At 42.1% G+C, this 24,701-nt stretch overlaps 1 protein-coding gene across 1 annotated transcript in view; it reads right to left on the bottom strand.

Moving 5' to 3' along the window:
* LRRC1 (leucine rich repeat containing 1) overlaps positions 1-24,701 on the bottom strand; it is a 123,528-nt gene that overhangs the window by 46,551 nt on the left and 52,276 nt on the right. The gene's annotated exons all lie outside the window — the stretch shown is intronic.

Raw genomic sequence — 24,701 nt, 5'->3', positions numbered from 1 at the left:
AGGAGAAAATTTCTTTTCCTTTTTTTCCTTTTTATCGTATCTATATGAAATGATGGATGTTAGCTGAGTCTACTTCACGATACATGTAAATCAAACCATCATACTACACACCTTCAGCTTATATAGTGATGAATGTCAATTATTTCTCAATAGAAGTGGGGGAAAAAACCCACCACCAAGTCCCATCACCCTGTCAAAAGTCACTGATGGCTTTCTGTCGTAATTCCCATGAAGCTATTTTTCCTTACATTTTCACATAGTTGTATCAGTACACAGTATTTTGGAGTATGCATTTTTAAATTGTGGGCTTTCTTCTTCTGAGTGTAAAAGTAACAATTTGGAAAATACACAAAAGTCCAAAGAAGAAAATAAAAACCACTAACGTTTCGACTGCCTAGAGATAATGATTTACTCTGATGTATTTTTTTCATTGTCATCACATGCACACACACAGTGTATATAAAGAGATATTTCAAAATACTAGATTCATGCTGATTGGGTTTTTCACTGTACATTATTTTACAAACTTTTTTCCATCTTTGTTTGTCCAAACAGTTTACCATTTTTAATGGCAGAAAACCCACTGCATATATTTTCATACTTCATTTAATCAATCCCTCGTTGTTAGACATTTAGGTTGTTTCCAAGTTCCTGATGTTATAATTATATTTATATTCATTTCTGATTATTTCCTTAGGCTAAGCTCCCAGAATTGTAATTACTGTGTCGAAGGCATTAACAACTCTACAGTCCTCGGTAAATACTATTAAATTGCCTTAGAGGAAGACAAGTTATACCTATTCTTACTTCAATCAGCCTGCACAAGGTGCCTAATTCAACATCTCTCTTCCCCCTTTCTTTCTCTTACTTTTAAAAACTGCCAATACTGGGACACTTGGGTGGCTCAGTCGGTTAAGCATCTGACTCTTGATTTCAGCTCAGGTCATGACCTCAGGGTGGTGAGATGGAGCCCCGCATCCGGCTCCACGCTGGGCATGCAGCTTGCTTAAGATTAAGATGCTCGCTCTCCTTCTCTCTCTGCCCCTCCCCCTCCCACACTCTCTCTCTTAAAACAAACAACAACAAAAACAACAAAAACCCTGCTAGTATTATTAGTAAAAATAGTCTGGTAATATTTTGTTTTATATTCCTTTTATTACTAATGAGGCTGAATATTTTTCCCTATGTGTACTGGTCACTAAATATTGTGATTTTGAAATGACCAAAATTGTTAAATTCCTCTTTTTTTTTTGGTACAAAACCTGGGGTTACAGCTTTTAGGGCTTTAAAGATTTACTTCCTAGCATCTAATTTCAAGGATACATTTATTTTGGACATATTAACATTAGGAAGGGCTAAAAAAGAAAATGTTCTCCTGGTCCCATGCTGTTTCTTCTACTAGTTCTACAAATGCAAGCCGAGCCAAAACATACCTAATATTTCTCAGGTGGGGGTGGCAGGGAGAAGGGAGAAATAAGGGGAAAAATGGATGCCCTGGACCAGCAACCGCAAAGTCATCAGAAGCTACATAAATGCTTTTAGTTCAAACTTAAAAGCCAAAATCATTTAAATTTGTGGTAACATTCTTGTTACGCTATTCTCTGCCTTGCATGGTCATATAAGGTAGTAAAGAACAAACACTATGATCCTAGTTTCATAAATATCATAGCTATACACACATGCACACATACTCAAGTCTGGAATGGAGTTTTAAAAACACACAACAGTTTGTGGGTCCTGAGGTACAAATACACTGGGAGGTCCTTTCAGATATATTACCTTATTTCATCTCAACATAAATTATTTTAACTTCCATTGTACAAAGTGGACAGTAACTCTCAGGATGATGAAATGGCTTCCCCATCATTACAGGCCTATTCCACTAAGGGCTTGGGCCTCCCATGCTGACATCACAGCACTGTTGTGCTTAAGAATGAATGAACACACACAAATCCATCACAGAACAAGCACGGCTATCCAGGCTAGTGAAGCAGTGACACGCCGTGGCCTGCTCTGGTCTGAAAGGTGCTGGTTGGCCTGTGCACTCCACGGTAGTCCCTCTTCTGCCACTATATCAGGGTTTGGTGAGCAGTCTTTACAAGACTGAGGAAAGAGGTGCACGCGTCACACCAGTTACCCCACAAGTGCCAAAGAAGATCAAGCCAGACACAGACGTACACAATTTACAGCAACTTGCTGCTCTATCCAAGACCAAAAAAAAAAAAAAAAAAAAAGGAAGGAAACAGAGAAAGAGGAAAGGTATGCCCAATAGGAGCCATCTTTAATATTCTCCAGAGCACTAGAAACATCCCTGAAGCTTGGGAAGATGGGCCTGCCAAGGTAACACATGAAAAGCAGCTGTGAGAAAGTCTGGTCAGGGCTGGTCTGGAATCCAGAGATCTGAGAGTAACAAAACCAACTGCTCGAGAACAGCACAGCCAACTCGGTCCACACAGAGCTGCCAGAGACGTCTAGTTCATAGGAAGGCATTCCCTCCTTAGGATAACATGCTCATACACACAGGAGAAGCAGCAGATCAGCAAACAGAACACAGGTCTCCTGACTCCCAAGACCATTGCCTTCCACCATATGCATGTTCTGAACTTGAGGAAAAGAAAGTATTTGCTTGTGCAAATAGAAGCTGTAGACAAGGACAGCAATGGTGTGGTTTGAAGAGTCCTGAGTACTGGTTTGTTTTAGGTTGCTAAAAATATTGGAATAAAAAAAAACAAGGAAAAAAACATCTACTCATCCCTAAATACCCAGCTAAAATGTCCTATCCTCAGGGACACCTTCCATGGGTCCCAAAATGAGGCTGGATTCCCCCACTCTCTGTTTCCTCAGGCTTCACCTTTGTGAGATCTGTGGCAGTTCTAATAATTTTGTTTGCAGTCAATCTTCCTTATTAAATCCTGTGTTCATTGGAAAGAAAGACCTTGTGAGTCTAGCTGTTGCTGTTTTCCTAAAGCTGACACAGTAGTGAGCTTAAGCAGTACACAGGTGCCAAATGAATGAATGAGAAGCTATAAGAACAGTTGCTCTCTCATTTGAGTCACAAAATATCTCCAGAAGGTTAGTATTATCTCCATTTTACTGGTAAAAAAAACTGCTTAGTCCCAGATCTCTGACAAGAGGGAGTATAAAGCTTGTAGGTGATTCCCAGCTGAAATCCCCTTTGATCCTTAAATGTTTTGCTCAAGACAAAGAGGAGGTTTGAGAGTAAAAATATGAAAATATATATATATAAATACCACCTTCTAAACAAAACCTAGGCTACCAACCTCATTAAAAACTAATCTGAATCCTTCCCCCCATGCCAATTCTCACATTCAATTTCCAAATCCTTCTCATATACTCTAATTACTGTTCCTAGCCATCTTTTTCTGTCCACTCCTATTGTTATCAACTTAGTTCAGGCCTCAATCATCTAGATGACTGGAATATCCTCTTAAATGGTCTCGCCCTGTATCCAATTTGTCTTCCATCAAATCCGAACAGCCATAAGAGCAATCTGCACTAGTTTTCTGCATTTGCTAGGTTTATGCCTGAGGGCAAACTACTTAACCTACCTGTGCCTTAATTTCCTTATCTGTAAAATGGGTCATCAACAGATTTTTTTTAATTAAATGCCAGCACATCATACCTTCGGTGCTACACAAGTTCAGAGAAGAGAGAAAATTAGACAAAGGACACTTATACTTTGAACCAAATAAGTAAGAGCAGAGGAGAAACCCAGGCATGAATGGGACACTGAATGCAGTGAGGAGAGGGTAAGCCCTAGAGAAAGACAGTGTGGTGTGAACTTCAGAATATCAATACAGAAGTATGTGTAGAGAGGCTGAAGCATCTCTTATAACAGATTACCAAATGCCAGGCTGAGCTATCTACAATTAATTTGTTAGACTAAGGAGTTTCCTCTTCTATAAAAAGGGGATAATCACCTCCGGCTTAGGGCTGCCCCAAGGATAAAGCAGAGTAGCATGAATAAAAGCACATGGCACGCTGTCTGACCTCTTTCGTTAATATTTGAGGGAGATCAGTGGAGAGGACCACTGGTTTCCATTCAAGGCCAAATAATCCGGGGAAGAAGAGTAGCATTATTAATAGAGATGAGAGGATTTAGAGGGCTTTTGCCATTGTTTTAACTATCTGAGAAGCAGTAACAATTAACTTCTGAAGAAACATCTATTTTGTTAGAAATAATGAGATTTTCATCTACTCAAGGAATGTACCCCAAACCTTCTACTTGCCAACATCCACCTTAGCTCAAGCTTCTGAATATGGTGAAACAAACAAAAAATTTAATCATATTTTTCATCAATTCAAACTGGCTTTGTCTCATCTATGTCTAAGAATAATAGCATAAAATTAGATATTTACAAAATGTCTGAGAATGCTTATAAAAATAATCTTTTCCCTATAACTTTCTTAAGATAACCTGTAATTTGGATCCACTCTAAGCCATCATTATTTCCGAATCAGAATTGCTTTAAATTAGTGAGATGTAATTGTACTTAAAAAATAAAAATAGCGGATCTGTAGTTTACCAATATGACCATTACTACCGCCTGTATACAGGAAATGGATAATTACCGCTAAACTGTCAGTGCAGAATATCTTCACCACCAGGCAGACAACAATCCTGGCACCATTAGCCCCAGGGCTTCCGAGACAGACTACAGCTTTCACCAGAGATAGCACTGGTTAAAAAGTGATTTAAAAAGACATCCCCTGCCCTTCCTGGCACTCATATTCTGTTCTGGACATCCATTTGTAACACATCGAGCTGAGATTCTACCTTCCCCACTTCCCTGGCCTCACAAATACAGAGGCTTAGTCCACATTCTTCGATGGGGAATGAGGGCTCTCTTCCCACATGCCCAGAATCCTCATGGTGGACCACACCCTTTCCTGAAAAGCTATCGTCATTTTGGGACCGCTCTCATGATGGAGATAGATTGGACTGACGGATGTCTCAGGTTCCTTCTAAGCATGTGTGAGTTTACAAACATCCAGGCCATTTCCTTTCATGGAGGACTGCGCACAGCCAGCCTGTTTTGACCGCAGCTCCTGTACATTGCACAAGTTCTTTCTGGATAAATCAATTACTCACTGGCATTTCTTGTTCTATATAAATACCATCTCTTTTCCTCCTGGGCTCAAGACCTATCTGAGGTTAGTAAGTGAGAATACTAGGTTCTTTCCACTCAGAGCACCATAAAACGCTACGCAAAACAAGTCTTGGGTATTTTTGTAGCTATTCTCTAGGATTATCTAATTCATGTTGATAGCATTTAGACACAGGAAGTTGAAAAAGATGAGGAATACTAAAATAAATCAAATGATGACCCTCATCTATTAATTTGTCTTTTCTATAAAATTGCAAAGAATAACATTTTAAACTTCTGGGCATATTTGAAAGTGGGGCAAGAAGCTCTGTAAGCAATCACCTACACTTACTGCATCAGCTCGACTAGCCCCACAGCAAGGTGGCTGTGTCCGCTTCATTAGTACAAGGTGCTAGCAAGGTCAGGGGCCTGGATTTGGTCCACGTGTGGGGCAGCCTCTTTCCCTGGTTGCAGCCGTGCTACACTCTAAGGACCCTTTGTGAGACTTGTGACTGAAACACAGCCACGGCTGTGGAGCCTGTACTGAGCACTTAGAAGCGTCATGCATGATTCTGAGCACTTTGCACACATTAACTCCCGTGAGTCTTCACCATAACTTAGGAAGGCCACCTTGATTGCCTCCATTCTCTGGATGAGGAACCTGGCCGAGTTTACACAGCCAGCAAGCAGGAGGGCCAGGCTTTGAACTTAGGCCTTCTCCCCCCAGAGCCTGTGCTCCTCACCGTAAACTTGTCTTATCTCTAGAAAGAATGTGTGAGGTCAAGAGAAACCGCAAAACCCAGCCCTACGGCCCTACTGCCAACAGCGGCCGGCGTGTGCTACTTGTGGAAAGCCCGGCGTAGCGCTGCCTCTGACTCTTGAGAAACTCAACAGAAGGCAGCCGGGCAGACAGTGCGCCATCCCATCTGACAGCTTAGGACACCTTCAAACCTTTTGCTTCCCGAATTCTTCTGATTAAACAAAACCAAATAGTCCATTTTCAAGATAACATAAAAAATATGGAAGTGACAAAGAAGCAGCTTTAAATTTAATCCCCTGGTATGGTTAATCTTGAACAACTTTTGGTTATGATGCAGTACTGAAACTTAGTATTTGATTAAGAACATAATAGTAAAATGTTTCCTCATTATTTCTTGCTTAATATAGCTCCTACCAGGCAAGAGAAAGAATTTAATCAGCACCACTGACAAAAAGGCAAAACGGTGTCACAAAATTTCTCTTAAACCTTCCTTGAATCCCCTCAGATAGACTGGGCCTCCCACAGTGCCCAATACTTCTCTCTGTAAGCACTCTGCTCAAAGGCGATTAGCGATAAACATTTACTCAATACCTTGCTTCCCCTAGATGTGTCCTCCACTAACTAGCTCAGGGATCAGACCGACAATGTCTCCCAGGGGTTCCCAGCATCTACGACAGTGCAGGTCTTTAACGGGCAGGCGTTCAACAAGACTTCCTTACTCACCGCACCAGGCCTGGATCACAAGAGAGATCCCAGGGCCAGCATCCTCACTTAACATAGGTAAACGTCCACTGCTTTGAGCTTGTGGGGTGTTCAGATTATCTGCCTCACCCACCAACCAGGGCTATTAAGAGGTAAAATGAGGTAATATACAGGATAACTTGGTAAAGTGCAGAAATGGAAAGGACTAAAAGAGGGGAGAAAAGGTAATTCTCAGGTGGCACTGACTGGTTTGAGTGTGAGTCACTTTTTATATCAACTTGTGGAGTCTGGGGCATGTGTGTTCTTGCCTTCCTCTCACCCCAACATAACACTCAGACTAGGGGGAAAATGTAATCAAGAACTTCTGTCAAAAGACAAAAAGCTGAGTGTTTAAATAAGTCTTGGTTATTAATATCCAATCTTTTTAAAAAATTTCTTTTAAAAGATTTTATTTGAGAGAGAGAGGAGAGAGCACAAGAAGGGGGGGCAGCAGGCAGAGGAAGAGGCAGACTCCCCTGCTGAGCAGGGAGCCCCATGCGGGACTCAATCCCAGGAGCCTGGGATCATGACCTGAGCTGAAGGCAGATGCTTAACCGAGAGCCACCCAGGCGCCCCTATTAGTATCCAATCTTAGACAAAGAATGGTGTAACTGCATGAACTGTTAAGGACTTGAAGTCAAGAACTCAAGAACTGTCAAGAACTCAATACCACATCACTGATGTTAAACCAAGTCAGAGACGAAGAAAATATAACGCAGCATAAGCAACTGGAACGAACACAAAGAAAGCTATCCTGTGAACTGCCCTGCAAAGAAATCTGGGACAGAGGCAACCCTAATAGGAACCCAGCAATTCACAAGCACGCACGTGGACATCAGAGACGGTTAACCTTGCCTAAACTCTGCACCGACATCCACTTCAAGACTGTTTAAGATGAACAACTGCCCATCAGAGTTTAATTACATTTGTATTTCCAGTCTACAAAGGGAAAATGTGTAAGATGTGACCTACAGGTATTAATTGAATTTAAATAACGTTAAATTAAAAAAAAAAAGAAAATGAGGGCCATGGCTCACCCTGGTCAGTGCTGAGCTGACACGCCCGGCTGGCCGCCAGGGTGGTGCATGTGAGCACATATACACACATACACATAGCCCTCCTTTCAACCACATAGAGACTTTATATTTTCCAGCACAATACCGCTACTTCCAATGAAGATTTGAAATTGCTACCTGACAGCCTGGTACTCAGAGGAGCCTCTTTTGAAATCAGTCACCTAACAGTTGTCACTGCCACCTTAGCCACAACTGGAAAGTCAGGCACTCGGAGAAAAACGGGACGGGCTCAAGATCAGGAAAAGTGACAGCTACGGCTCTGAAAAAGAACTCCTCCCCTCCAACCCCTGCTGCACCACGGAACTGTCTCCAAACGAGAAGAGCCGCCATCCTTAGGGCCTACGATGTACCAGGTACTGCAAAGGGCATTTTGCATGCATCGTCTCTAATCCTGACAACAAATCCTGAGAGAGTAGTCCCAGTAACAGATGCAGAAGCAGGCTTCGGAACATTAACTACATTGTTCAAGATCGCTCTGCGGACTTGCAGAAGAGCAGAGCTTTGAAATTCTCGTCCCTCTGCCTCAGGGCTGAGGAAGCCCGTGAAGCAGCTGCTGAGGATCTGGACAGTCAGATCGGATCAGCTCCAAGCATGCTGGAGTAAGAGATGCGTGGGGAAGTGACTGTGGAGAGAAAGAGGAGGTAGAAACACAAGCCTGCAACTCTCATCTACCACTTGGCAGGCATTTCCCATGCAGGTGGGGGTGGATGAACAGTCTGAGGAGAAAGTAAGCAAGGGTGAACTTCCTGTTATGAGGCAGGGGGTACCCAACAGGCAGAGGGAAGAGAACTGAGGGGGCAGAGCCAAGAACTCAGGGAGCAAAGAGTGTCACCAAGAGGGATGGTCCAAGTGACAACCAACAGGTAAGGAAGGGGTGGACTTGGCAATTAGGAATTTGCTGTCACCTTCAAGAGGATACACACACAGCGGTTTGAGGGGAAGTCAAACCACAAAGGTTGAGAAGCCAACGTTATCCACTGGCTTCTGTGGAAAAAGAGCAGGGGAGTGTAAAGCAGTAGGGGCCAAATTCTAGTCAGAGACACAGTATTCCTAACTGGCAGACAAGGCAACTGGGGAAAAGGTAACAAGGTTTTCTGATCATGAGGCCAAATTTATTTATTTAAAAGGACTGTTGTCCTTTGTTTAATCAGAGATTATATCTTGCCTGGAGGGTTGAAGCCTCTTTATCCTTTACTAAAATGACATTGATCGTTTTCCTTATCAAAATAAAGAGCAATCCTGTGTCACAATCCCATTAAAAAAAAATCATAAGGCTCCATTAAAAATCTACAAGTCTAAGAACCTGGGGAAGTGTGCCTTTAAAAAGCCCGGGGGAGAGAAAAGGGGTCTGTAGCTTGAGGGAGATACCAAGGTCAAGGGAAAAGTTCATGTTCATGCGTTTGGGTTTGATTTTTGTTGTTTGGACAACTTGTGGAGTAAGCAGGGAGGCAGACAGACGGGGAGTGGGAGAAAGCTGTGGGAGCACATTCCCATCTGTGCCCAGAAGGCAACAAGGAGGGCAGCGCAGGGAGGGAGGGGAGGCCTGGAGAGTGTGGACTTCAGAGCCCTGGCCATGAGGAAGGGACAGGAGAGGAGCCTGGGAGAAGGAAGGCCCATAAATGGAGAGCCGACTCAATGGATGAGAGCTGCTTATCCCTAGCAGAGGCAAATGACAAAATCCCATGGTCCATGGTCTTAAGAAAGAAACAAGTCATCGCGGTATGAAATATTCTCAGCAAAAAATCAACCATACATGTAGCAGGCAAAGCAGCATTAGGGCAAGAAGGAAAATGGGAGGGTCATATTGGCATGGAATGTAGGGCCCTTGTTATGTATAAAAACCACCGATCAAGACCTGGCCAAACATAGAAATCAAACACTGCAAGTTAGAAACAACTAGTGGTGAACAGAACAAGCATGTAGAAAGGGATGCTGACAAGCTGTAGTAAAATACTGAATGGTGTGACTTTGGGCATACGTGGTACATCATATTGCTTCATTGAGAATTATTTACTACTTGGGTAAAACAAGGTCCTTGTGTGCCAAACAGTCTGGCTGATTAAGACAGTTTGAATGCTGTAACGCTGGTTGCCTGACTCGATCCTGCTTAAAAATATCTGGGATTGTCAAACAAGACTAAATATGAATGCATGATTCAAGCCTGCATTTGCTGCCACAGCTGTTCCCTTGGGTGTGCAGGGGGAAAAAAAATGCTAACTGGAAATTTTTTTCAAAGGCATCATCCCATTTATCATATTATTCCAACCACCACAGACTCACCCAGGAGGCAGCCCGCCTTGTAGACAAAGGCATAATTCCTGCTTGAGCAGCCTTCCCCGTGTCTGGAAAGGCACAATGTGGAGCAGACAGGCAGACTTGGGTCCCTCTGCGCTGCTATGCAGAGAGACCCACGGAAGGTGCTACAGAGGGACCTTTGTCAAAGTTTTATTTTAGACTCTTGGTAACTTGTGCTGCCAAAAAACTTTCCCAGCCCAGAAGGCTTTCACCTAATTCCAGCCATGATTACCAAAATAACCTTTACGCCTCAGCTTTTCCTCCCCAGCAGAGTTCTGGCTAAGCAAACACAAATATGTCTTGGGACACAAGATCCCAATTCACAAATATAAAAATAAATTAATCAAAAAGTAAAAAAGAATTACAGAATAGTATATGTTAGGTTTCACATAGAATAATGGGAAGGGGAAAAAAAACAAAAAAACGTGGACAGTTTGGCACTCTTTTTTACTTGCCCTCCTCCCAGAACAAAATTCTGAATAATGTCTACTTAAACCTCACAGTAACAGCAACTAAATACGAAAAACTGAAAAACAGTATTTGTATTCATCCCCTACTTCAACATTCACTTAAAATTGCAGCTTATTTTAATTATTCCTATTTAATAGGAACAAAATTACAATGACTGGTATTTATGCATCAAAATTCTCTAGGGAAATTCTAAGTCAATGGATGAATGCTCTTGATCCAAAAATTAAGTCTTCATCTCTGCCCCACATCTCCTCCATCTCCCGTGGACCATAAGACTCCCTCCCCTCAAGTGCAAATCAGGGCCTGTGGTCAGACCCCTCTTTTGCATGAATTCCATGGGCTTGATTTCCTGTCTCTTGTTACCTTTTTAAGTATACTTAATCTTTGCATGAGAATCTGTGATTCTTGTCAACCGAAATAAGCATCCTACTAAACTTGGTGTTCTCTTCTCACACCCCCACACCAGGCACAGTGTTTGTGAATTGACAGACTCAAGGAGAGGCTAGAATGAGTCATTTGGACTCCTCAGATCACTGTGGGTAACACACAAAATAGATGAGCGGGTGCAGGGCCAGGAGTGAACAATGCAGTTTTCCAGAAGGGCAGGGAGAAGCCATGTGGCCCAAATAAATGAGCCAAAACCGGATTCTCAACGACTGTCACCATCTTTTTCTGATGCACATCCCTACCTAGGTCTACTAAAACCACTGAGTGCCCCGGAGGCTGGGGATTTGCATTTTCAGAGTACAGAGCAACCACTGGGAGCACTTACTTGACGATAGGGTTGCACCCCCCACTCCCCAGCAACTGTTTCACCAGATCTAGGGTCCAGGGAAGGAATCTGCCTTTTTAATGCAACACTCCTGGAGATTCAGATAAAGAGGGTCTTCAAGCTGCCTCTGAGAAACACGGAGGCATGTAACTTAATTGGTTCTCAATCCTGACCACATGTCAGAACCACCTGGGGCCAATCATCACTTGAGAGTCCAATAAATCGACCTGGGCTGGGATTAGGGCAGTACTTTAAAAAGGGCTGAATCTAATATGCAGCCATGTTAGGAACCACTAATGATGAGGCCCTGGTCATTTTAGAGTGTATCTAACAATCACTCGTGGCTCCCATCCATAATTTACCTCCATAATAAAGCTATTTCTGCTCTTAGATTGAAGCAGAGCCACCGTGTAAAGACTGTGTGTGCTGAAGGCTGTGTCCCTCAAATGGGACATAAAACAGCAGCAACGTGACAAAGGAAAGCTGTTTTGTTGTTCAGTTGAAGATGGGGAGAGGACGGAAAGGGGGACTGTTTCAATCTAATGGAACCGCCTCCTTCCCATTTTTAAGTAGAATAAATTTTTAAGAAATCCCTCTACCTGTTCTACAAGCATACCTTTCCAAAAGTAGGCCTTTAAAAAAAGAAGTTAAACTAGAAAACAGAGTGCAAAAGGTATTCTAAAAAGGGCTCAAAAACATGTTTATATGATTCAAAGAAATGCTGTAGAAAAAGAGCTTAAAGGCTTAAAAATTACAAATTGCCAACTGACAGAAAAGGTATGCTATGCATTTAACTTCTTAAAAAGAAACATATCAGAACTTATACGTTAAAATTGGTATTATCCCCTTCAAGTAGTCATCATATGAGGCATGCATATAAATTCTTCCGGCACTGACACTTGCTAAATGTTCTGGAGTTCTTTCTTTGAGTTATACTGAGTGTTTCTCGTAACTCAGTGTTTTGAGAAAATCTTGCAGAACCAATGCTGTTTCTATGAATTATAGAAAATTCAGTCCTAGGGACCAGTATAAAATATACTCTGTATTTCAACTGAACCTCACTCTGAAGATGAGCTATCATGGCAAGTGTGGTTCTATTCCCATATCCTAAAGCAAGCCTCACAGGCCTACATCCAAGTTTAGTATGAAAAGGGTTAGAAGATGGGGAACTATTTGTTTTGTTTTGTTTTGTTTTGTTTTGCTGAAGGGTAATTCGAGTTCTTATAATAGACGCTTGATTTCTGGACTGGTAAAAAATCATTTCCTGTCCTTGAGCCATTATTCTATGGATTTAATTGAAGGCTTTAAGAAAGGTCATATTGTAAAGACATCCCTTTAGCCTGAATGCTATTTGGGATCTTGACCCCACCAGGAACTGTTTAGGTTCTTCTGTTAGTCTCCTAGCTCCAGTTTAAATTTATATGAGTTTTCCTGGAGATTAAAATGCAAACTCCAGGGATCCGGCCCTGGAAATTCTGACTGTGCAGTCCTTACGTAAGGTGGAAATACGCCATTTTAACAAGGATTCTAACAGAGGCAGTCTCGAGCCCACCTGGAGAAACACTGCTCCAAGTGAATGAAGACCATAATCGGGAGTCTAAATTTCGAGACAGAAGGAATATTTGTTCCCACCATTCCGAAAAGCCCCTTCTTCTGCGGTCTGATGATCAGCATGGCATTCTGATCTTCCCTTTTTTAAACCTATAAATGTGGTTTTGCCCACATAGTCTGAACATCTCTGGGGGCGTATTGTGGCCTCTCATCTCTTGGACAGAATTATTCCTCCTGCTGCTATATAGCTGATAGCACCCCACTGCCTGACACAGACAGAATGCACAGTAAAATTTCCAAACTGTCTGAACTTAATGCAGAAGTTCAGATGTTCTCCTTTTTAAGAACCTAAAATGCATTATAAATATCTCACCTTCTAATTCCATGGAAGAGCTAAGCTTGTCACCCCTGACAGTCATCTACCAGTTTCTGAATAGATTAACTTTATTCACATAATTGAAGAAATGTGCACCTCCAGGCTGGATAAAGGGACTACAGACCCTGTCCCTTGTCACACAGTACCATCCATATAATAAGCCCTCCTACAGGGGCGCCTGGGTGGCACAGCGGTTAAGCGCCTGCCTTCGGCTCAGGGCGTGATCCCGGCGTTATGGGATCGAGCCCCACATCAGGCTCTTCTGCTATGAGCCTGCTTCTTCCTCTCCCACTCCCCCTGCTTGTGTTCCCTCTCTCGCTGGCTGTCTCTCTCTCTGTCAAATAAATAAATAAAATCTTTAAAAAAAAAAAAAATAAGCCCTCCTACAAATCAAAAGGTGACAAAAATATAGGTGCTTTCCTCTCAGCCAGTTTCTCTCTGAAATTACAATGGAAGGAACGGAAGCAATGCTCTTCCTTAAGAGATTCACTTAAAGCCCAAGAGATTCACTCATTTGTTCACTTATTCATTCATTTGTTCCTTTATCCATTTATTTAAGGAACCACCTATGTGTCAGAAAGTAAGGTGAATAAGGGAGGCACAGTCTTGGCCCACTATGATCCATAATCCAGTGACTGCGAGAGGTATCATAAATAAGACCAATATCGTGTGACACCCAACACTGGCAACCTCAGCCAGGGCTGGGAAAGTCAGGAAGTACTTCGAAAGGGCAAGTTGTTGACATTTCCTTTACCTGCCTCCATCGAGTTTTTATAATGACCGTATACTGCTTTTATAATTTTTTTTTTTTAAATCGCAAGGAGAAGTAAACCTGGAAACACCAGGGTACAGGCAATTATTAAAGGGTCTTGGACAGAGAGAACTCTGTCTGTGGTCTTCAATACTGAATATGGAATAACCAGGCTTAAAATGTCCAGAGTCCACTCTGGTCCTAGCCCTAGCTAATGGCCTGACTCCAGAAGAAGAATATTGGTGGCCAGTTACCCCCACCTTTTGCCTTCTGGGTCTGCTTCTCTGGCAGCAGCAAAGCCTGCATAGCTCATTCCCAAACATGTACACATTACAACCAGAGAGTTAGGAAATTCCTCCATTAATTGTATCACAGTCAGCTGTCCAAGACATATAGAACCATCATGACCGCTCACATCCCCTAGAACTGGCAGATCCAGCAGGAAACACTGACAGCTGCTGCTTCCTCCTGGAAATGGTGATTGGTGGTGTTTTTCAAGCCTTCCTCTCATCTCTCAGCGTCCAGGGAAAAGTATAAAACAAAAAACAATGTGTGCTGTAAACCACTTTTGACATCACTTTTGTTGTCACAGATGACCCCCTCAGGTGCCAAAACCAGTGGAAACTTTTCAGTCCACGTTTGTTGACTGTTCCGCCCATTTTACGCTGCAGTCTTTCTGGATGTGCGTCCCTGCCTTTGGTTCCACCTTTGGTCAAGCTCCTGTGGCTCTCCCGTTTCTCAGCAGTCCTTTAACAAGGGTGCTCGCAAAGGTGCTGCCTTTCTACAGCCTGTGCCTATGGCTTCAGCCATGACAACTCCATCCATTCATCTGCAAGCTTTAGCTCCATCCCACAAGCTCAATCCCATCTATGATACTTAATGTGATGGCGCTGTTCGCTGTTCTCCTGCTGGGCTTTTTCTACATCAGGCAACAGGGCTGACAAATCCTCCTGCTGTTCCTTCTTAGAGTCTTACAGGAGGCCCTCCTTCTCTGCCTTCCCTGACACAGTAATATTCTGCATGCTCATCTCCCCCTTCCAACACCATATCCTCCCACCCTCCCTGAGTGACCTCGTTCCTGCCCGTAGCTTCAACCATCACCTACACATGAATGACCCCCAAACCTTCATCTCCTGCTCAAATTTCTCCCCCAAGCCTCAGACCCTTACACTCAGCTGCTTACTGACCACCTCCACTGACATATCCCAAAGCCTTTCACCCTCCACATGCCCACAAATACATTCATCTTTCCCCTCCAGTCCAGAGCTTTCTTTAATGTCTCCCATCTCTTCTGCAGTGGGAAGGGAGAGTTTATCCTCTCCCTCACCCACCCCTCCACATCCAGCAATCTTCCCACTTGTCACCCGCATGCCTGGGCTGGCATCTCCTTTTTTCCCGTTCCCCTCTCCGGTCTTTCCATCCCCAACATGGCCTTCTGCATCCAGGCTGCCCTCCATCAACTCCATGTTCCTGCGAGAGCCAGGGTGAGATGTGAGCCACTCCCCTCCTGGAAACCGTTTCACAGCTCCCCACAGCTTTCAAGAAAACATTCCTTAGCCATGCATACACAACCTTCATGATCTCACTGCCATTACTCCAGTAATACCTTGCATTTCCCAAATTCATCAGGCTATTTTAAACCTTCAGACACACACTCATGCCATTCCGTCTGCCCAGAAATATCCTTCCTGTACTTTATCTCTACCTGCTACTTGTTTCTCAGAGCTTAGGAGTCATCCTTCCCTGGGGGAAGCCTTCTCAATATCCCCTTCCCCAGGAATGATCGGAATGATCAAGACCCTCCCTCCCTAGACTCCTTCGGGCATCCTCAGAGATTCTTCACATAGTCCTGGTATCACAGATGGCCTTGGTCCCTCCGCCTTGTACCCTAAATCCCCTGAGAGCCATCACTAAACCGACCTGTGGTCTCTAGCTCCCAGCACGTAACTTACATGCCTGGTGCTGGTTCAAAAATTCAAGAAATAGCTAAAACTCTGTTCTTGCTCCAACCTACCTGATCTCAGTGAGACACACATTCTAGTCAAGACTTCACAAGTGCTTTGTTGTGCTTTTCATAATGAAATCCGATGCCTTTACTTAGAACATTTCTTTGAGCTTATCTCTTCCCAGATGGATCCCTAAGGAAGGTCAGAAGAGTCGGTAACACAGAAAGGAGGGATTTTGGGGATAAGATTAAATTCAACTGGCAGCAGGCAAGGGCTCCAGAGGACAAAAGCATCTGCTCAGAAAATGCCAAAGAGCTCCAGGGAGGAGATCTCTCTGCCATGCTCCAACTGGTCAAACCCGAAGGCCGAGCAGTCCATGACAAAAGCCAAAGGCAGGGACCTTGACGTAAAGGAAGAGCAACAGTTACCTGCTCTTAACTGCCAATGTGCAAAGCCCCTGAATAGAGTGATGATTTAAAAGGTGTGTGAGGAGGCATAGAGCAAGTCTTGACTTCTTGATGCAAAGGTGCTCCCTGTAATTGTGATAAAGCACACACCCGCTGCACTTGACTCAACTTACAGCTAACTTCAGGCTGGCCCAGCCCCTTGCCAAGCTGTGGCTCCTCAGCCTTAGTTAAACAGAGAGGCTGCTATGCAAACGGTCAGTCAGCTGAGGAAAGGAGAGATGCCAGTGACCTCCTCAGTCCGCTCCAGAGGTCTGCTGCCTCGCGTTCTTAGCTTAGGCCTCCCCTGTGAAGGCTCAGTCTCCTCAGCCCCTCTGGTGTTAACTCAGGAATCCCTCCTGGCTCTGGGCTGCTTTTGTTTTGGACATGTGTCAAGTCATCAGTGCTCGGTCCCCCCACGTTTGTCTTATTTGCTCAGATCCTCGTGTTCATCCTGACCCACCGCTCATCAGCCCAGCTGAATGGAAGAAGACCTATTCTTTAATACCTCGCAACACCATCAAACAAAAATGGAACGACAAAGTCAAATACTTCAAGATATCAAGTATTAACGTGCAATGGTACTTTCACCAAGCACCTTCACAAACAAAGTATATGGTAGGTAAATACAGAACTAACCGCTTCACAGTACCTTAAACGCAGGTGAGCACGTATGCCTGGTCTGCTTCTGCCCACATTCTTTCCGTATGTACTTCTGTAACTACATGGCCGTAGGGGCTAACTGTGCCTCCCTGATTTCTTTCAACACAAAAATCCCAAGTCAGGTAGAAACTTCAAAACTGCTTATTCACCTCCTCCTTCACTCTGTTTGGCTCTGAACTTACCACATCTGTCTGGAAATTCCCCTGTCTTGTCAGTTATTTACCTAACACCAATCCTACCTTTGAAACCTACAGCTTCCTGTTGTGTTAAAGTTATAGATCTGTTCATATTTTCTCCAGAAAGATAAGAAGGTAGGAGTTATTAGTTACTCTGCCTTTTAAAACACTTAAGTATTTAACAATAATGAGAATAAATGAATTTTAAAAGTAAGATACATGTGCTGCATAATCCCAATTTTAGGAAACTGGTAAAAAAAAAAAAAGGAAAAAGATGATAAAATACATTAAAAAACATTATTGATGATTATTTCTCAGCAGTAGGATATAAAATTTTTATACTGGGGAGACAGAACTGTGATTTTAGAGTCTAACAAGCTTGGGATCAAATACCAGCTCTATTACTCATTAGCCATGTGCCCAAGAAAAAGTGTTTAATCGCTAAGATTCATTTTGTTTTGATTGAGGTATAATCGATGTATAACCTTACTTAAGTTTCTGGTCTGCAGCACGATGATTCAGTATCTGTACATATTGTGAAATGATCACCATGATAAGTCTAGTTAACATCTGTCACAAGCCTTTTTTCTCGTGATGAGAACTCTCATGGTGAGAACATAGTCACAAGTTTTGTTTTGTTTTTTTTTTTCCTTGTGAGAACTCTTAAGATCTACTCTAAGCAACTTTCAAATATGTAGTACAGGGTTACTACCTATAGTAACTGTGCTAGAAATTACATTCCCATGGCTTATTAATGACACTCCATTTTCTCATCTGTAAAAAGACGATACGAGTATATTTCTTGGAGCTGATTGGAGGATTCAACAAGGTATTATATGAGCTGATACACAGGAAGTGCTCAGCTGGTACAGAACTAGCACCCAGTATATATTCTGATAATAGAGATTCACACAGTTCTCTTGGTTTTCCAATAATGTGTCTTTGTGTTTCACTATTATTAATTCTTAATAATGGAGGGCTACTCCTGCTGCCAAGGGGCATTCGTGTTGTCTAATCTCTTTCAAAGGTAAAAATCCTATCCAGTCCTAGGTTTTGGCTTTCCTTGTTCTACATTTCTAGCAAGACACCAATCTTATGTGATTCCGAGCTTCTGCCAAAACAGCACAATTACCTTAGAAGTGTGACATCGCAGCTTATTAAGAAAAAGCCCCACATCTTTCATTTGATGATATTCCATTTCTGGCCAAAGAAGATTTACAAAGCATCTCTTAAGGTGGGCCACTTCTACAGGCAACCAAATTCATTTACTATGTAGACTTCTAGGACTTTAAATGTCTTCGAATGATTTTTCCATTTTTATCTCTGAATCTGGGGAGTACCTAGTCCTAATATTGTCTACATCCTTTCTCTAACATCGACTGAAACTAACAGCCCTACCTTGATCATCTTCAATATGCCCCCAAAATAATTATCAGGGTTGCTCCTCTGGACTTCTTACCTCAGCCCCACCACAAGAAAGAGTCTGATTTGGGGCACATCACAACTTCTTCAAGCCTCAGTTTGCTCATCATTCACCATGAGGTGCTTCTACCCATCCCACAGGATAGCGTGTGTGTGAGAGACAAGACATAGGTGTGAAGAGGCCGTGCAATGCCTGGCCGTGGTAGCCAGCATCTAGAAGGCACCTCGGGCGGGAACGTCCCTCACCTGTACCACTCCAGCCTTCAAATTTGCAGTGTCCTCACCCCTGCCTTGCATTCTTAATCTCATAATGCTAGTTCAGGTCTCCATGGCCCAACAGGAAGACGATGATGGGATTAATTACAGCAGCTAACACTGCATGCTCGTTATGCACAAGGCACTGTTCCAAGCACTTTTAAGAGTCTTTTAAGGGTAACAGCACCCTTATGAAGTCGGTGCTATTATAATCTCCATTTTACAGATGAAGAAACTGAGGCATAGAGAGGTTAAGTAACTTGTTGGAGATGGTGATTCCTTGCTTGAAAACCTTTAATTTTGCCTAGCGCAAATGCTTCAAACATTCCTCAAATACAAAATTCTAATTTTCAAAATATATTTTAGTTTCTAAAAATTCAAATTAAAAAACATACTTGCATGCTTGCATAGATTTTATGCTAATTATTAGGATCAGTGGCTATCAATCATGTTCATCTATGCCCTGCATTTAAAAACTTTTGTGCAGATGTGGGAAGGCAGGTTACCTCGTCCTCTATGGGCATGTATCTAAATTTCCTATAAATGGATAACTCACCGGGAGGTTGGGCCACCGCAACAGAATCGTGTGTGTGTGTGTGTGTGTGTGTGTGTGTGTGTGTGTGTGTGTTTACTAAGGCAGCATGTGATCAGTGAGCACTTCTCGACATGACCCATAAAAACTACCCATGCAGGGGCATCTGAGTGCCTCGGTTGGTTAAGTGTCTGCCTCTTGTTTTCAGCTCAGGTCATGATCTCAGGGTCATGAGATCAAAGCCTGGTGTCAGGCTCCACACTCAGCAAGCAATCTGCTGGGGATTTTCTCTCTCTCCCTCTGCCCCTCCCACCCTGCACTCGCTTTCTCTCTCAAATAAATACATAAATATTTAAAATAAAATTGCCCATGCACAATCCCCCAACCCCCAATTTCTCCCCCTCCCACGAGGACCCTGGAGGCTACTAGTTGAGTGGAGATCTAGCATTACAAGAAGCAGCCTGGATCCCTGACTGTATAGAGCCTCTCACTACCTACCTCCCTAGTCTCTGCCCACTCCCCTTTTTTACCCCCCCCCCCCCGCCCCCGACTGTAAGTTGAGCAGTAATAAAGTTCCTCATTGTGTTGAGCACTTGAGATTTTGGCTTTTTTTTTTTTCTTTCTTTCTTTAAATCAATAGTTAGTCTGTCTTGACACCTGCATAGAGCTTAGCATTTCACCTGACAGAACAAATCCTTTACAACACAGTAATAGTCAGCTATACAATAAAAAGAGAAAGAATCCCATGACAATTCATATAATTTCAGTTCTTATTCTTACACACTGGGTGTTTTGATTTTTGAGAAATCTTAAAATTTTCAGTGAATATCTAGAAGACAAACACTGAGATATCTGCATTTTTAATGATATTGTTGACTCTCAATCTGTAAGAAACATTTGAAAAAAATCTCCAACAATAACAATGACACTAGGCTGAGGAATCCATTCATTATTAACTCCCTTCAAATTTACAACTAAAATATGAAAATTTTTAAAGACTGCCTTATTTCCGCTTCAAACCAAAAGAGCCCCATTCTTCCTTCAAGCTTCTTTCAAATCAGTCAGTTACTGACATGGCTCTGCCAGCCCCAGCACTTTATTATGTAACAGAGTAACAGCTGTTATGTGCAGTTCCTCACATAAGTCTGTTGTGCCTATAGATTTACCTCCTTAAGGGATGGGAAAATAAGACAAAAAGCCTTACACAAATATAGTAGGTGCTCCATAAATTTTACTTGAAGTAAAAAAAATTATTATTATTATTATGGGCTAGAGTTGATAACTGTAAGCATAAAAAATAAGAGGCTAGGGTCCAAGGCTTTTTCAAACTGAAAAATAATTCAGAATCGTAATTCATTATTAACTCTGAGCAGATATATTAGGTTAAAGATTTACTCAATACTTACAAAACTAATTTAACAACCAAATCATTTCTATATATAATCCTCAGTCTGCAGTTCTCAGTACTGCTCCTCAATCACTTTCTCCTTCTTGGATCCCTCATCCCTTTCTCATTTGTGTCTTTTCTAGCTTAAAAACTCAGAGCACCATTTGCATTCATGGAAGCGTGTCTCTGTCACCAAACTGACAAAGAGATGCCATCCAGCCTTAAGCTGCCTAGAAGCTCCGCATCACTTGGCTCAGGGCAGATTCACATGACAAAGTAGGTGACCTCAAAATCAAAATGAAGCAATATGGCTGCTCACGTGCAATCACTTTCAGAGCTGGAAACTGTCAAAGTGATGCCTACATAAACTGCCTGATTAAAAAATGAACAGAAACTGTCATCCCACATGCTGGAGTTTTGTTTTATTTCAGGAGAAACCATTTAAAAAAAAAAAAAAACAATTATTTTTGCTTCTCTAACTTTGCCTAACTTATCTCTATGTAAATCCACCACTGTTTTGGAAAATTTGGCATCTAACACAGAGCCCAGCATTTAGAGACCAAGTGAATGAATGAAGAGGGAGTCAGACAAAGAATTTAGAGATCCTCAAACTAACCAAAGAGTTTGTTGACCTAAAAGTATATTCAAAGGTTACCATCTCTATTACAAACCTGCTAATTAAAAAAAAAAAAAAAAAAAAAGCGAGAGAAAGTTATATAAACCTACGATTATTCATAAAAGTCACAACTTTTCTGGTGACAGGGAATTAAGCCATATTACCATAATAAACAGCCATAGTTTACTCTTCTATACATTCTGACAAAGCAAGTACAAGACAGGCAACCTAGGGAGACCCTTCTAGATGACAGGAAAAAGGATTCAGACATTTGGGAGAAAGGCTAAGAAAAAAGTACAAAAAGTGTCAAATATGGCCATCAAAGGTATCAAAGGTTTAATTTCTGTAGATTATCTGAAAATACAAATATTCAGCCTTTATTTCACTAGTGGAATCATTGTGCAGCATTTCTCCATAATGGTTTATATATAATATATAAAGAGAGCTTAGGTTGTTTTATTGGTTTTTTTTAAGGCAGCTAGAACTGAAAGAGAAATGTTAAAAAATTTGTCTGCAGCTATACTGGATTCTTAGAAGATACGTGGTCATGAACTTCTAAGCCCAGTCTTTGTATTCTAAAAACAGATATACTGGAAAACACATTTAAAGGTGTGCCTGCCCTTTGGCAGTTAATACATGGTTTTCAGAGCTGGTTCCATTGATCGAAAGTTTTATGGAACCTTTTTGAAATTGCTATTTGAAGCAGATCTGGAGTAACCTAAGATTGTCAGTGTCCTGCTTTATTGCCTAAATTGGCATTAAATGCTTAAGTTGACATTAAAAAATGTTTGGCTGTTTTTAAAAACCAATCCACGCTAAAAAGTAAAACTACTAGTCTGAGGCTATACAAAATCATACACTACAAATTCTGAAAGAGTTCCAAAAACATTTTGAGCAAAGACAATATTCTAAGAATTTCCTTTCTGACAACTTGTGACATTAAATTGTGATGGATTTTCAGTTTTATTTGCTAAAATATCATTGATATTTCTTTCCCATCCAAAAGAGAGGAGACGGACATATTTGTAAAGTTTATTTCAACTTTTTTAGTGTTTGAAATGGTTTCTATACATCTTCACATTTCAACAATGCTCCCTGAAAAAGAAAAAAAAAAAAAAAAACCTCTTCGTAGCATGTTAAGGTGATTAGAAATAGCACACAAGCCTAATTTCTTTCCACCTCTGCTATTATTATTATCTGAAATTAAAACATGAGGAAAAGGCAATTCTATTTTTTTCTATATTAACCTTTCTTAACCAAAGCAAAGGTACAAGCTATGAGAGAAAGGGCTCCTGATAGGAAAGTGGCAGTTCTTGCAAAAGTGAGACAGCAGGCTCTGGGTTGGAAAGTGTCCTACAGCTCTCCAGACATGAGGCAGAGTGGCCCATGGGGCTCCCCTTTGTGGGATGTCTCCTGTAATACTTCCACAGTGCTGGTGACATGAAAACTCACCTACTGTACTATTAAGTCCAGCCACTGGAGCAGGATGCTAAAGAGAGTGCTAAACTTAGGCCAGAATTAGGCAGTGAGAAATGCGAGAACAATGGCTTGACTGTGGTAAGTCTGAAGTCTGCATGGGTAAAAGCCACACCCATGCCACACTTGTGGTGTGGGTGTATGTGGTTATTACAAAAACAAACAAACAAACAAACAAACAAAACTAACTGTTCATAATTAAGTAGGAAGACTTTTAGGCACACTGGATTCACTGCTTTTGCCAAAAAGAGCTTTTTTTAGGGCATACTCAGAAGCATCAAGACTTGATGTTATACAAGGTCATTTCAGTAGGCTTCAAAACTGGCTTTGGATGTCATTAAACAAACCCACAGCCACACACCACAGAGAGTGATCAGCGTCTTGTGGCTGGACAGAGGACAGCTAACCCATGCATTTAATCAGTGTGTAGCCTCTAGACCTTGTGGGATGATGACCCTGCTGGTAGACAGTCCGTCCGTCCGCTCACTCTGAAGTGTTGTGTTGGTGCTTGTGACGGTCTGTACTAAAACTATCTTTTAGTTTCTTCAAGTCTGCGAAGTACTTAGCCAGGGTGTGGAGTTTCTGACTGTGTTTTTCTGTATGCGGTATTATTTGCCCCGTAAGTGAAATAAATTCATAGGCTCTCTGGCATGAGATGCTCAGACTAAGCAGTGGGGTTCGTCAGCACCAGCCATCCCTGTCCTTCACAATGTTGGGCACACTGGTACAGCACCTGTGTTCTTTAGTATTTACCTCATTCTTTTCAATCCCCTCGTCAAATCTGAGTGAGATTTATTTTTAAAGAAGCAAATTGCTTTAAGTCACCAACATGAATAAAAACTACTGCCCCCAAATATAGAAGATAAATGTAACAATAAATATAATAGTGTTATTAAATTCCACAGAAGGCAAACCAAAAGGAATATGTTTCTTTTTTAAATGGTAACTTTCTCACCGTGACTCAATATTAAAAGCTGCTGTTTTGCGGCTCGGCTTAAAATCATCTCTAGCGGTACCAGTGGGGTATGCCTTGCACTTTGGGAAAAACTGAACTAAATGGATAATGATACAGTACTGTGATGGAAGTCAAATTACAGCATCGGCTATAAAATTCAAATTACTAAGCCTTCAGGCAGCATGCATGATGCATTAACAAAGTCTGCCTGAGATTCCTGGATAGCAAGATAGCACTATGGGGTAATACCTTTTCTTACATATCCAGAGGTCGTTTCCCTCAACAGCTAAAAGTCAGTGAGCAGAGAAAACAGACGTAGAGTCCAGGCATTAAAGTATATGCACTTTACCACAGAAAACTGCTTCAGACCTTAATTCAGGGCCGTATGCTTTCTGTAGGCATTTTAACACCATATTCAGATACCAATTTTATACACTCCAGTCAGCTTTTAATCTGTGTTCACGGGAAAACACCTCGTTTCTTTTATCCCAAGTTTATTTTAGCTATTTGCCTGATGAAAAAAATAATCCGCTGTCAGAACATGAGCGATCTGTGACTTTCCTCGCCGCTCGCTGGGTTTGTATGAAGCGGTGCCTTGCCCCACTCCTTCCCAGGATAGGGCCCCACAGTCAGGAGAGGCCTGCCCATAGTTGGCCCGGTGCTGAGCAGCAAAGCCAGGGCTCCCACCCACAGCCCTGCCTGCCAAGCACGTCCAGCCATTTTGGGGGCAAAACCGTGCTCATCCCAAGCCTCTCTCCTTTTACCCTAGAACAAGTCTCCACAGCCCATATATAACCTCCAAGCACCACTCTCTTTCTTCCTAAGCACACTGTTCTCTTTTCTAATACAACACACAATCCCCTTGACTTTGTGCCTGAAATATCAGAAAACAAAGCCACAAAAGTCAGGATTTGGAGGTCTTGGCAGTT

The sequence above is a fragment of the Ursus arctos genome, unplaced genomic scaffold (genome assembly GCF_023065955.2).
Source record: "Ursus arctos isolate Adak ecotype North America unplaced genomic scaffold, UrsArc2.0 scaffold_29, whole genome shotgun sequence".
Lineage (NCBI taxonomy): Eukaryota > Metazoa > Chordata > Mammalia > Carnivora > Ursidae > Ursus > Ursus arctos.
The sequence above is the reverse complement of the archived record's forward strand: the minus strand, read 5'-3'. Positions and strand labels throughout refer to the sequence as shown.